The following is a 13,926-nucleotide window of genomic DNA, read 5'->3' as shown; positions in this document are numbered from 1 at the left end:
TTTTCTCCGTTATTTTTCTAGTGATAATGTTGAACTTTCTTTGTATTATGTCTTTAACCATAAATATATCAAATCAAATGAATATAATTAATTGTCCCTGGTTTTATTATTAGAATGTTAAATTGATGAACTGAGAACTATACTTTTTCTTTAAGTTTTTTTTTTTTTTTAAATGTGACAACAGTTAAGATTAAGAAGGAAAAATATAATAACTAAATTTTGTCTTAAAGAAAAGCAGAAATGGAGAAAATAACTTCTGAATTCAAACCTAAGTCCATTTGGTAACTATGTAGAATTTGGGAGGTTACAAAATTACACGTTTGGAAAAATAAAATGCAAAATTCAGTATAAGGTAGACTCATTTCAGACCTTGTCTGTCCAAAATATCAGAAACTGAGTTTTATAGAATTTAAAATATTCAAAACATTCAAAAATGATATTCAGAGACAGATATATATCTTAGATCATCTTAGACATTATATTTACAACCTCAGAACATCTTACAAATGAAATTAAATATAATAAACTTTCCAAATATTAGTACATAAAGCTTTACCTAATTTGTTTATACATTTAATCTTTTTTTTTATATATCCAGGTAGACTATAAGTTTATAAAATATATAGTATTATACAGCATTTATGAGATGAAGACATTAAGGATTTATAGGACTATAGAATTATAAAATAAGGGAAAGTATAATCATTTGCCTCCCAAAAGCCAATTTTTCATTAAGGGCAGATTTTGTTATTCAGAAGAAATTAAATACTCTCTCCATTTATTTGTGCATTTATTTTCTTTGAGAAAAAAGATTGCCTTGTGGAAAGATAAATAATTTCTATCTCAACTTATTTGAATAGCTATTTTTGAACTTCATATAGCAAAACATTTCATTTCATTATTATCCTTTAAATCTATAAATCAATGTCTATATTTTATAGTCTGCTGAGAAAATGAATCTTTCAGAGTTTAGTCAAAACTTCCACTAAAGGGGCGCCTGGGTGGCTCAGTTGGTTAAGCGACTGCCTTCGGCTCAGGTCATGATCCTGGAGTGCCAGGATCGAGTCCCGCATCGGGCTCCCTGCTCGGCAGGGGGTCTGCTTCTCCCTCTGATCCTCCCCCCTCTCATGTGCTCTCTCTCATTCTCTCTCTCTCTCTCAAGTAAATAAATAAAATCTAAAAAAAAAAAACAAAAACAAAAACAAACTTCCACTAAATTCTGAGACTCTCCAAAAACATACCTTCTGAAGACTAGAGAGACAGAAAGAAAGAGGTATGTTGGTAAATAGATATGTAAATGTAGATTTATGTTATAAAAATTGAATATATACACTATATATAGTATCATCAATATGCATATGAGATATATACATATATGATAAATGTCAACTACTGCAAACCTACTTTCTGGAAAAGAACTGACAGTTGAAGAATTAATTTGTGCATTATGTTTTATACTGAAAAATAGAATAATTGATTAATAAGAATTCTGTATCAAGTCTAAATTTAAATTGGTTTTGACATCTTAATTTGGACATTTTTCATTGAAGATATCAAAACTCTTTTTTTGTGGAACATTCTGGGTCATTTGTTGCCAAATGACACTTCTTTGATATCCCTCTAAGAAATATGTTTATTTTTTTATATAGAATTTGCTTGTAGTGTTTTGTGTTAAAAAAATTCTCAATTTTTTTTTTTTTTAATCTAGTTCTGCCAGTTCAATGTATCAGTTGTGGATGTTGAAACTAACAAATAACTGTATCCCAAACTTTATAAACATATGGTTTTTCGGAAGCTGTGTGTTACCAGATGGGAGATTGCGTGTTAGTACATGGTAATTAGATCCTAACATCTCCAGATAAGGCAGACATTTCCTACAAGCAAAATTACTCATTGGCAGTTTCTTAAATAAGCCATAGAGTGCATTTGCGGCCATCTACCAAGTCTTTCCCACCTGGTTTTTCTGCCAGTAATAGAACAGATCACAACTTCTTGGCTGAGCCCACTATGAAGTAGCTGGCATTTCGGAGAGATGCGAAAAATAATTTCCACTGTGTCTTCAAATACAGGAATCACACTCAGGAGAGTGAGAATGTCACACGGTGACAGATATCGGGGCCCAGGCTGAACTAAGGCAAAAACAGTGTTAACCTCTCCCATCTCATTTCCTATTCCATGGCATATTCTCTTGAATAAAATAATCCACCAATCCCTTTAATAAGTACATTTCTACATTTCTGATGCTATTGCATTACAATTGTCTTTCTTCCCTCCCTTTCTTGCCTCTATCCTTCCTTTTATTTTTTCCTCTCTTGTTTCTTGGTACATATCTTTTCTTTTTAAAGATTTTATTTATTTGACAGAGAGAGACATAGCGAGAGAGGGAACACAAGCAGGGGGAGAGGGAGAGGGAGAAGCAGGCTTCCCGCGGAGCAGGGAGCCTGATTCGGGGCTCGATCCCAGGACCCTGGGATCATGACCTGAGCCGAAGGCAGACGCTTAACGACTGAGCCACCCAGACACCCCTCTTGATACACATCTTAAAAACATCTAAGTTAAGTGTATGACTCACCTGGCCTTAAACTCAGCTGTTGTTGTTATTGTTTTGAACCTATGGTATATATAAACCAATTTTCATTAAGTCTTCTTTTTATCTCTTCTACCTGGTACTTAACTCAGTACTGAATTCCTACATCATTGCCATGTGTTAAAATAGGTTCCCATTATCTAGAAGCTGCTTTTTAGGACAACAAATGATTTTTTCTTCAATCAGTAAACGTAGATTTTAATGAACTAAAAAAGAACACATGGTTTATGTATCAATATTTTCTCTCAGCGCTACTTCCTTTCCAACCAACACTTCCTACAATGGGCAGGGAGGCAGCTGGGATGTAAACATTAGGGGATACAAGGAATGGTGAGAAAGAGTATTGAAAACATTAGCTGCGCAGACCATATCTTTAGGCAGGTCTGTGATGATCTCTCTGAAGCTGCCTAATTGTTTCTCTCTCCACTAATTCCATTACAAAGCTTGTTTCAGCACATTTCGAAGCCTGTGAGCTGACAGGAAACTATAAGACACAGGAGATAGTCGCTTTAAAAATTTTTGAGGCAAAAAGTTCAAAACATGTTTGTTTGATTCTTCTAGGGACAACAACCAGAAAAGGTTATCAAAATAGGTATTTTGGTATTTCATGGACAATTACTCAGGTTCTTAACACTCTTGTGAAAAATGCAATTTTCATTAGCTCAATCGCTTTCACATCTGAGAAAGTATTTTTTCTCCTTGTGGGAAGAAACAGAGTACATACAGGGGCCATCGCTTCCACTTTGAAATGGGTTGATAAATTTGTTCAAGCCAGAATGTGGAGGAAGGCCAAATCCATATTTCTTTAATGAGAAAGAAAAGAGGTCCGGAGATGTTAGGTTTCTACCCTGTGGTGGATATTCCTACGTCAGTAACTTTGGTTCATACTGCACACTTGCCCTCTATCACCCCCAGCAGATGTTTCAATGTGCAGGTGTGATCAAAACATTTATGAGATACTCTTTTAGTTTTGTTACAATGTCCATCTCTTTATCTTGTATTTGCTTAAATTGCTTCTTGCTCATTCAGTAGAAACAGTCTAATTTGTCCACATTCAGAATTTATTTCCTCTCTCTTACCTTTTATCTTTTTGTCAGCTCCACTGACATGCTGACTTGCAAACTTAGTCTTTTTTTTTCAGCTCATTCCGCATTGTTCTTCAAGGGCTCAATGCCACATTCTAGAATTTTCATGTGATGGGAGCAGCTTTCTTCACACGATATATGTGCTGTTTCTGGTGTTTGGTGGAGAAAATATACTGTATACATCAAACCTCTAGGTCTTTCATACAGAAAAGAGTTGAAAGTTGATTGTACTTCTCAAACATAGCATTCTCTTCATGCCTCTTCCTTTTGCTTCCTCTGATCTGGAGAGTGCCTTAGTGATTTACATCAAATTACTGAGCTGGGATTTGTTCCTGAAGTTCTTATCTGGACAGAAAAAAATGTCAGACAGGGCATGGAAAGGTATCCTATAGCTCCTTTCAGGAAATACTGTTGCAGGAGTGACAGAAGATGTGCCCACAGTTGATGGTCACTGGTCTTCAAGTAATCCTGCCAGATGGGCAGCTAGGCTGATTTTGGAGATCTTCCAGGGCTGTCACAAATGCCACAGAGCCAAACAAAGGTAGTGGGTGAGGTGATGCTCCCTTCATCAGGGCCTGCGTCTCTGGAGTTCCAGATTCAGAGGGAAGTGTACATCCCTCAGACCTCAAAGGCTGACTAGCTTCAGGACTCACTGGCCTGGCATGCTGGTGGCAGGCACGACAAGTCCTCTGTTACCTTCTGGAGGTAAGAGCCAAGAAGGATACACAGCTTGCTGGCCCATTACATACTGCTCATCTTAAGTTAAGTTCAGTGACCTTCTTCTTCCAGGAAGTAGCTCCAGTCCAAGCAAGGGAGCCATCATTGCTTTACAATGTAGACATGCAGAGAATAACACCCTCACCAATGACTGACTGATGACCAGGGCATGTGGCTCAAGGCTCAGGCTGAGACTGCATAGGAGTCTCCGAGCTGCATGAGACACAGGACATAGACCTCAACACACTCCTGAGCACTTGGGTCTTGCATCAAAAATGCACACTGGTCCCCTAAGGCAATTAGTATTTCCCGGAAGTGGCCACTATGGTCTTTTGAAGATCATCATAAATGCACACATGCATACACAATCTAATTGAAGCCATGGATGCCATGTAGACCTGAAAATGAATTCCACCACAACCCACAGAGAGAAGCCTTCCCGGACTGCTTTCATCCTTGAGCTGCTTTAGTCTCCTTCCAAAAATAAACCAGATTAGCTGAATTAAACATTGCATGTCAATCCTCTACACCAGTGATTTTCAAAATGTGGTCATTAGTCCAGCAACAGTTTCTGGGGTTGCATCTCAGAACTTTTGAGTCAAAAATCCTGGCAGCAGAACTCAGCAATCTGTATTTTTACGATTCCTCCAAGGTGTTTCAGATGCACCTAAATTTTGACAGTCACTGTTCTACACAAAACCTTGCAATGGCTTAGTCAGAGTTAAGGCCAAAGTCCTTGTGATGGTCTGAGACCTAATAGCACTTCTCCTGTACCTTCTTCCTGCTTGTTAACCTCTTCAGGTACAATGGTCTTCTGCCTCTTCCTTGAATACACCAGATTTTCTAACATCTCTTTACATTGTACTGTTTCTTTCCTTTGCCTAATATCTTCTAGTGAATCATGTACTTCAATTCCTCCCTCTTCAATGGATTGTCACTCTTCCAGTAAACTCTTTTGATCCCTTGCCTAGATTTATGTCCTCCCACTGAGACTCTGCACACTAATACTTATTCCTCACATTGGAGCTTGTTAGTGATTTCCTTTCATAAGTCTCACCATTTATCCACTTTTACAACTTTATTGTAACCAGAAAGAGAGAGATGTGTCAATTTATTTACTCTTCTATCAACTTGGATTCAAATTATTTTGTAGCTCAAAGTTTGCCATTCAATATCAGAACTCTATTATTCTCAGTGATGCTAGCATACATGCAATCTTCCTTTTCTGTTCTTTTTTTTTTCCCCTTTGCTTCAGCTGTATCAAAGAAATTTCACAGCAAAACTTCTCTTTAATGATTACTTTTTCCCAAAGATCGTTTTTTTTTTTTTTTTTCTCTTAATTTTATTCTTGGAATAAATGAAGGGAAGAATGAACAAAGGGATGGATGGTCAGTTTCATTTGGGACAATAATATCTTGACAAATAACAAATCAAATAAAAATAATAATGGCACCTGGTCAGATAGCCATGGGAAGAGCATTGTTTCAAAAATTTTAGAAAGAAAAAAAAATTCTAGGTGGTAAAATATTTTAGTAGTAAGTTTCAGGAAGGAGAAAGCCTTTTATTTGTTAAAAATAAAAAATAGCCCTTTAGTTGTTCATTTATTAAGAAAATGCTTTGGATGGGGCACCTGGATGGCTCAGTCAGTTAAGCGGCTGCCTTCAGCTCAGGTCATGATCCCAGGGTCCTGGGTTCGAGTCCCACATCGGGCTCCCTGCTCAGTAGGGAGTCTGCTTCTCCCTTTCCCTTTGCCTACCGCTCTGCCTACTTGTGCTCTCCCTGTCTCTCTGTCAAATAAATAAATAAAATCTTAAAAAAAAAAAAAAAAGAAAATGCTTTGGTGTACAAAAAATTTTAACTGTAAATGATTTTCTTTAATTGAAATGTTAAATGGAAAAAAAAAAGAACAGGTGTTTTATATAGGTCTGAAGCCCTGTGGTTTCAGTTATACAAACAAGAATTGAAATAAATACCGTATTAAAAATGTATGAGTTTTATTTATTTATCAGAATTACTTGGTACCTTTTCTTTGTAACTTCAATATATATATATATATTATTTTCTAGTCTCAGGGTCAACTTTCCTCTAGGGGCACCATAGAATTTCTAGAAGTGTTGCTATTAGTTACTATTACCAGTTCCTTTTTTTATTACCTCTGTAGATCTTATCTATCTGCTGTTCTCTACTTAACTTAAAATGAACCTTGCTGTTATCAACTCTGGATATATTTGGGAATATATCTGGGTATATCTGAAGTAAAAAGAGAGCCTCAAAATAGGGAATATAGAATTTTCTCTCCATCCCCTGAATTTTACTCAGAATTTTGTCTCTTATAATCCAAACAACCATGACACTTCCCATGTGGCTAATTCTCTTATAAATGCAAAAATATTTATCTGTAAGAATTTTATTTAACAGACAACAGTTTTTAGAGAAAAACATCTAAGGGTCTCATTTTCCATTTATTTGTCTGCAATGTATTTGTATCTGTGAACCTCCTATTCTCTCCTACTGCTTGAGTAATTATGTGCTAAACTTTTCCTTAAATAATTATGTGCTAAACTTGATGTATTTATGACTCAGACTTTCTGACAACAGAATTTTTATCATCAACAAATAAATGACCGATGATGTATCTATTTTTAAATGCATGGACTCAATTCTTACTACAGCTAATGGTGGTCATAATAAATAGGCTGAGTGTAACTTCTTTATCTAAACGGAACTTAACATTTAGTGCACATCTTGTGTTTGTTTAGAATTAACTTTTAAAATGTAATCAGATTTTTTTTCCTGAAAATAGAATTATTATCCTACCTATAGTTATAATTGCAAGACCTAAGTAATTCATTGTATAGTTTTTTCAAGAGCATTGTTTGTAGTGACTTTAGAGAAATAGATTGAGATTGAGGATTGCATGAAAAGCAATGAAGTGATATGAGCTCAAATGACTAACTGGGAGCATGCATGGGCCACTAAATGAGGACAGTTAGCATCTTCTAAGAGTTAATGACCGGTATATGAGGGGTATGACAAACATAATGAATGTACCTCAGTTACCAAAAATGTAAAGAGAGAAAGACTGCATATAGGGCATTTTAATGTTGGTGTTTGAAGAAGACTCTTTGAAGAGGTGACGTGTAGGACAATAAGGGGATAAGGACATCTGACACGGTGTGACTCAGATGCAAAGAAGACTCAGATTTCTGGGGAGAGGATTTCAGGCAGAGAAAGGAGCCCGTGCAAAAGCCTAAGTTGGGGGAGATTGTAATTATACATGATACTGAATTTTTATTTTAGCATGGGGAGATGAATAATTTATTCTAACTTCCTTTCATATACTTTGCTTTTTGTCATTTTTTGACATTGATTTGAAGACTCATTTATTTTATTCTTACCTAATAACAAACATTTGAGGATATTATTTTTATGTGTGAGAATGGACTTTACTAAGTCACATGGTTGTATTATTTAGGAATTAAAAAAAATTGTTCCTCACCTATTAATTGGCGATAATACCATACATCTTCTAGGATTGTTGTAAGGATTAAATGAGTTAATATATATAAATGGCTAGGAAGAGGGACAGAAATATAATAATTGCTACATGTGCTAGCTACTTCTCCCTCTTTATCTTTCTCATTATTATTATTAATATCCATGTTTTTGTGCATTATTTGTGCATAACTGTACATTATTTGATTTTGTCTAGTGCACCTTATTGGCTTAGATTATGTCCTTATGTTTCTCTTTCATAACTTATGAAATCTAGGTAGCATTTTTACTCCACTATAATATCCATAAAATATTAGAACACATATTTCCTTCTTCCTGCACCTCACTCATTCTATATTATTTCTTGTTATTACCTCCACCTGCACCATTCATTTTAACTCCATATGTGTTCATAAAAATTGTATTCTGCTCTGTAATGGAAGCCATTTAGCATTCTCTCTATAGTTACATGCTTCCTTATTTTTAGCACTGGATAAAAAATTTATGCCGAATCTTAGTTACTTAACGCAGCAGACATTTGCTATCTCTGTTCCTGGAGGCCAGAATTCCGAGTGTTGCTTAGCTGAGTGCGTCCTGCCTTTCCTTTATGCTCTCTCATGAGGTGGCATTCAAGCTGCTGATGGGTGCAGTCTCATCGCAAAGGAGGATTTGGTTCCTCACAGGTCTTTGAGGCCCTCAGGGTCTCATGGACTCAGCTCCTTTCCTTGCAGGCATCTCTTAGCTGTCCTAACAGCTACAAGGGAGGGAGAGAGAAGCTCCAGGACAAAAGCCACTGTCTTTTATAAGTAAATCTAGGAGCTGAAGTCTGCCATACTCCACTCCATAGGAAGAAGTTACCAAGTCCAGCCCACATTCAATGGAAGGAATTACACAAGGGAATGAAGACCAGGAGGCAAGGACTGTTGGGGGACCTCTTCCAGGCTGCCTGCTACAAATAGATTTAGTGCTCATAGCCTGATCTTTTATAGACAGAACTTTGCATTATTTCTTTGGACTCATCTATTTGTTCCAATTCCCCACCATTTCATAGATTCTTTTATTCTAAAACTTGTGATTTGAGTTCTGTATTTTAAGATTTGTACTTTATGAGTTATATTTTGCCCCCTCCCCCACAATAAAATGATCCTTGGTCTTGCAATTCTGGGATCTTTGCCTTATTTTGAGATGCCTGTCTGTTGCTTTTACTTAAACAACTATTCCCTAGGTATAAAATTATTGGCTTCTACTTTCCATCCATTAGAACTCTGGAGATGTTATATCACTGTGTCATGGAGCTTTATGCTATGGAAAATACTATCTCAGCTCAGCCTCATTTTCTCATTGTAGATGATTTTCTTTATAGACATGGGCCAATTATATCCTAAAGAAGTAGAAGGAAAGCAATGATGTGGGACAGCTAAAAATTTCAAGTTACTTAGACTATCTCCCACCAGTTCTTCACAAATCAGTTGTGGTTTTTACCTTGGGAGTATATTAATAATAGCTAACATGGACTGAGTGATTGTTAAGAGATGGACATTGAGGTCAGTAACTATTCTACATTATTTTCATTATAAAAATTCTATGTAATGGATACTATTTTCTCCCAATTTTATAATTAGGATAAGAGGTTTGCAATCTCTTAGGCAGACATCTTGAGCCAGATGTGCTTTAGTATGCAAAAATATTTCATAGAGGTGATATGATCCTTCTACTGTATTTTTGTCATAATTCCAGGATTATCTACAGTATTATGTCTAATCAAACATAAGGATAAAATACTAAAATATCTTCAGTAAAACATTTGGATATGCATAGTAATTGGAGTTAATAGAGATTCTAAGCGTCTTCATGGTAATCAGATTAAATTTTGCCACCAAGTAGGCTTACACAAAACCTCCAGAATTGTCAGTTGTCAGAGCTTTTGAATTTTGGAATTGCAGGTAAGGGGATGTTGGCATGTGAATTTGTAGAGATGTTATGCACAAAGGCTAGTAGTTGGCAAGTGGCTTCCTGGAATTTCAAGCCAGGTGACCAAACTCTAAGACAACATTCTTTTTTTTTTTTTTTTTTTTTTTAAGATTTTATTTATTTATTTGACAGAGAGAAACACAGCGAGAGAGGGAACACAAGCAGGGGGAGTGGAAGAGGGAGAAGCAGGCTTCCCGCGGAGCAGGGAGCCTGATGCGGGGCTAGATCCCAGGACTCTGGGATCATGACCTGAGCCAAAGGCAGACACTTAATGACTGAGCCACCCAGGCGCCCTCGGGCTATGATGGTTTTGAATCCTTAGCCATGAATCCGCTGCTCTGATCATCCCCAAACTCCAGATTAACGATTTCTTTTTAAACGCTACAATTGAAAAAATATGGTCTGGATGAATGAGACTGGGGCAATCTTTCTGCTACTGGACCATCCCTGTATGGACAGATCTTTAAAGGACAGTTTGCAAGCTATTTCATTTGTTCGTGGTGTGAGGAATGAATGCACAGCAAAGGAAGCAAATTTATTTTTCACTCACCCACCGGCCCCCGGCCAGGTTCGCTGCCGTTGCTAACAATAACTTTAGCTTGACAAAAAACATTTGGCTTTTGTAGTCCAAACAGAAAAAAAAAAAAAAAAATTATTTTATTTTGAGCCATTTGATGATTTGTGGTAACACACACACACACACACACACACACACACTGCCCACACAATATTTTTATTGAGTGCTAGGCTTTGGGCTCTGCTCTTCGCGTTCTCTGCTTTAAAGTTGAACAACTTGAAGAATATTTGGGATGACCACAGTAGCAACTACCACACTCCATTATCCTGCTATATTCAACCAAGTCTCCTAAAGCTTTTATTTCAGGAGGCAAATGGTCTGAATCCCAAGATACACTTAAACCAGATGCTTCATTATAGCCAGCTTCATTACTTGCCAACTTCCTGGCTAAGTTAAAGGCACCTACAATGACTTCTACACATGGATTCAACTAACACATCATATTAAAGACAGTCATGTGCTATTTCCAATTCCTGGTTAGTTTTAATAATAGTCAGGATAGCTGGATGTAAGTTAAGGAAGAGTAATTAAAATATCTATAAATAAATATGGTAGGGAAACTAGTTTTAAACTATTCCTTTTTTTAAAATTTTATTTTATTATGTTATGGTAATCACCATACATTACATCATTAGCCTTTGATGTAGTGTTCCATGATTCATTGTTTGTGTATAACACCCAGTGCTCCATGCAGTACGTGCCTTCTTTAATACCCATCACCAGGCTAACCCATCCCCCCACCCCTCTCCCCTCTAGAACCCTCAGTTTGTTTCTCAGAGTCCATAGTCTCTCATGGTTCGTCTCCCCCTCTGATTCCCCCCTTTCACTTTTCCCTTCTTACTATCTTTTTTTTTTTTTTTTTAACATATAATGTATTATTTGTTTCAGAGGTACAGGTCTGTGATTCAACAGTCTTACACAATTCACAGCGCTCACCATAGCACATACCCTCCCCAATGTCTATCACCAGCCACCCCATCCCTCCCACCCCCCGCCACTCTAAATTTAAAACATTCATTGTATACAATAATCTTTATATTCTTGTTTTATCTCTTTAGCCTAAATTCAAATATTGTTAAAATATGAGAAAATAACTTGAGTACTATATACTTGCCACAGAAAATTGTTAATGTTGAAATTTTGTCACATTTGATATATACTTAGTTTCATAGAATACATACATTTTACTGACTGAAGTAAGAGCAACTGTGACCCTTTTTATACCTTTCCACTTTCCTTCAGAGGATTACTTTTTGGAAGCTAGTGTACACCCTTCTCATTCATGGTCTATACATTTACTACACACATACAAATATATCACAGCATTGTTTGTAAACACAAATTTTGGAAATAACCTACATGCTTATCAATATGGAAAATGGATATCCAAAATTTAAAATATATGCACACAGTAATGGTAATCATACATATTTATTATTAATAAATAATTTTGTTTATTAATAAGTAAAAATGTCTGTTACATAGTGATAATATTAATGGTTAATAATTTTTGTGATTATAGGTAGCTATCTATATTCTATAAAGATTATATATTGTTATATTACATATGGTATAGTATAATTATAGAATAACACGTAATATAATTGTATGATAATATAAAATTAATGTGATTACAGATAATATTCATAATTGTTGATAATTAGAACAGTGTAATTATTAATGTTGACATTATAATTATTGTTTTACTCTTGTGTTAATAAATATATACGCTTATATATACTAAAAATATATACCTCATTTTAAATGTTCACAGTACTTAAAGCTTTGTCCTCTTAAAAATTCTTGTGTAGTGATATAGGAAGAATGCTTGCCAGATATGCTGATAATGTTGTCTGCATTATCAAAGTTTGACTGGAAATTTTTTCAAAACAAAAAGGTTTCCTGTAATGTCTTCAGAAAGTATTCTTCAGAATGACTATTAACTAAAAGCTGCAACATTATGTTGCTAACAAAAGAGGTACAATTAGAAAATGCTGACTGTAATACAACTCTGCCAGAGGGTCCAAACCATTTTTTTTTCTTTCTCCTGTAATGTAAATTATGCTGACAGGGAGGTATGGTAGCAACTTTTGTCAACTGAATTTACTTTTTGCTTAGCAAAGCTGGAAGTCATGTAATAATGTCCATCTGGCTGACCTGAGGGTTAAAGTTTAAGTGTATCTTGCTAAATAAGTTGTCTACTGCTCAATGCGGCCCATAGATTTTACAACTCTCTGGTTTCAGCTGTAAAATCTCAAAGAAGCGTGAAATAAAAATTAAAGAAAACATTTTCAGTAAAGTTTTCTGTTATTTACTGTGCACTTCCCAATTAATTAAAGGAGAATATTTATAAGACTCATGATGTCAAATTTTAATTAAATAGAAAAGGAACACATTCATATTCACGAGCCTAGGGAAATCTTGACTATTTGTAATCAATGAATTCCTATACCACAGAGAAAATCATTTGGTGGTCTTACAGGATTTAAGAAATACATTCTAGATTCACTGCTTATATCCTTGTCATACTGTTTATCAATTTCCTCTATCCTCTGTATTGATTGTACTGTAGTTACATCTAAAATCTGATTAGAGTCCAATTCAGGTTTTTTTGGGGAAAAGCAAACATACTTCTTAGGTAGTGCTATGCCATTCCTATTATATCATTTAGGAAGCACGGATACTTGGTTTTGTTAAGTACATGATGACTCTTTTGTTAGAGATATGATATCTGACTTTGCAAAATTATAGTTTGGGTACAGGTGATATATGCTAGATATAGCAAACATAAAACCCATTATTATTTTTTTATGAAATGGTTTTAGCACATATTCATGATTATTACCTAAATCCATCATTTAATTTTGGAATGCAAACCAGTGATGTTTGAACTCTGTCATTCTTTCTGCATTTAAGGCCTATAATTCTTCTAAAAGATAAATGACCCTATTCAACTACTTGGTTATCCTGAAGTGCAGTCAGTAGAGGAAAGATAGAATAAATGATTCTATTATGTCTTTTTTGAAATCAGTTTTTAAATCATAAGTTGGTGTGTTAATAATCCACATTTTTATATATCTTCATGAGATCAAAGATTTTATATATGTGATGACCTCTAGTTCATTACAGAATTAAGTAATTTTGCTGAAAATTATTAACAACTGTTCAACTAGTCATTGCTATCTTAGACTATTGGCCAAATGGCCAAGTCACCCTGAATTTGATTGTAAATATACAGAATAGGGGAAAACAATTTGGCACCAACCCTTAGCTGGGTGCAGTGTTCTGTATTCAAAGAATCCTACAGAATTAAAAAGGTTGACAACATTGTCCATTTTGGATTGGATAAAAGTGAGAGTAGGATGAGTTTACACTGAGAAAGGAAAGTGCTCCATCCACTGACCTCTGAACCTTCAAAAACTTGTGATAAATCCATAAAAATGTAAAAATACTAAAACTTGAATTAGTTATATAATAAGTGCTGGCTATTCCTA

The 13,926-nt window shown here is 35.4% G+C and overlaps 1 pseudogene; it reads right to left on the bottom strand.

Moving 5' to 3' along the window:
- Positions 1-3,249: 3,249 nt before the first annotated feature.
- Positions 3,250-4,414, bottom strand: LOC116631382 (annotated as a pseudogene).
- Positions 4,415-13,926: the final 9,512 nt, after the last annotated feature.

The sequence above is a fragment of the Phoca vitulina genome, unplaced genomic scaffold (genome assembly GCF_004348235.1).
Source record: "Phoca vitulina isolate PV1807 unplaced genomic scaffold, GSC_HSeal_1.0 scaffold5, whole genome shotgun sequence".
Classification (NCBI taxonomy): domain Eukaryota; kingdom Metazoa; phylum Chordata; class Mammalia; order Carnivora; family Phocidae; genus Phoca; species Phoca vitulina.
The sequence above is the reverse complement of the archived record's forward strand: the minus strand, read 5'-3'. Positions and strand labels throughout refer to the sequence as shown.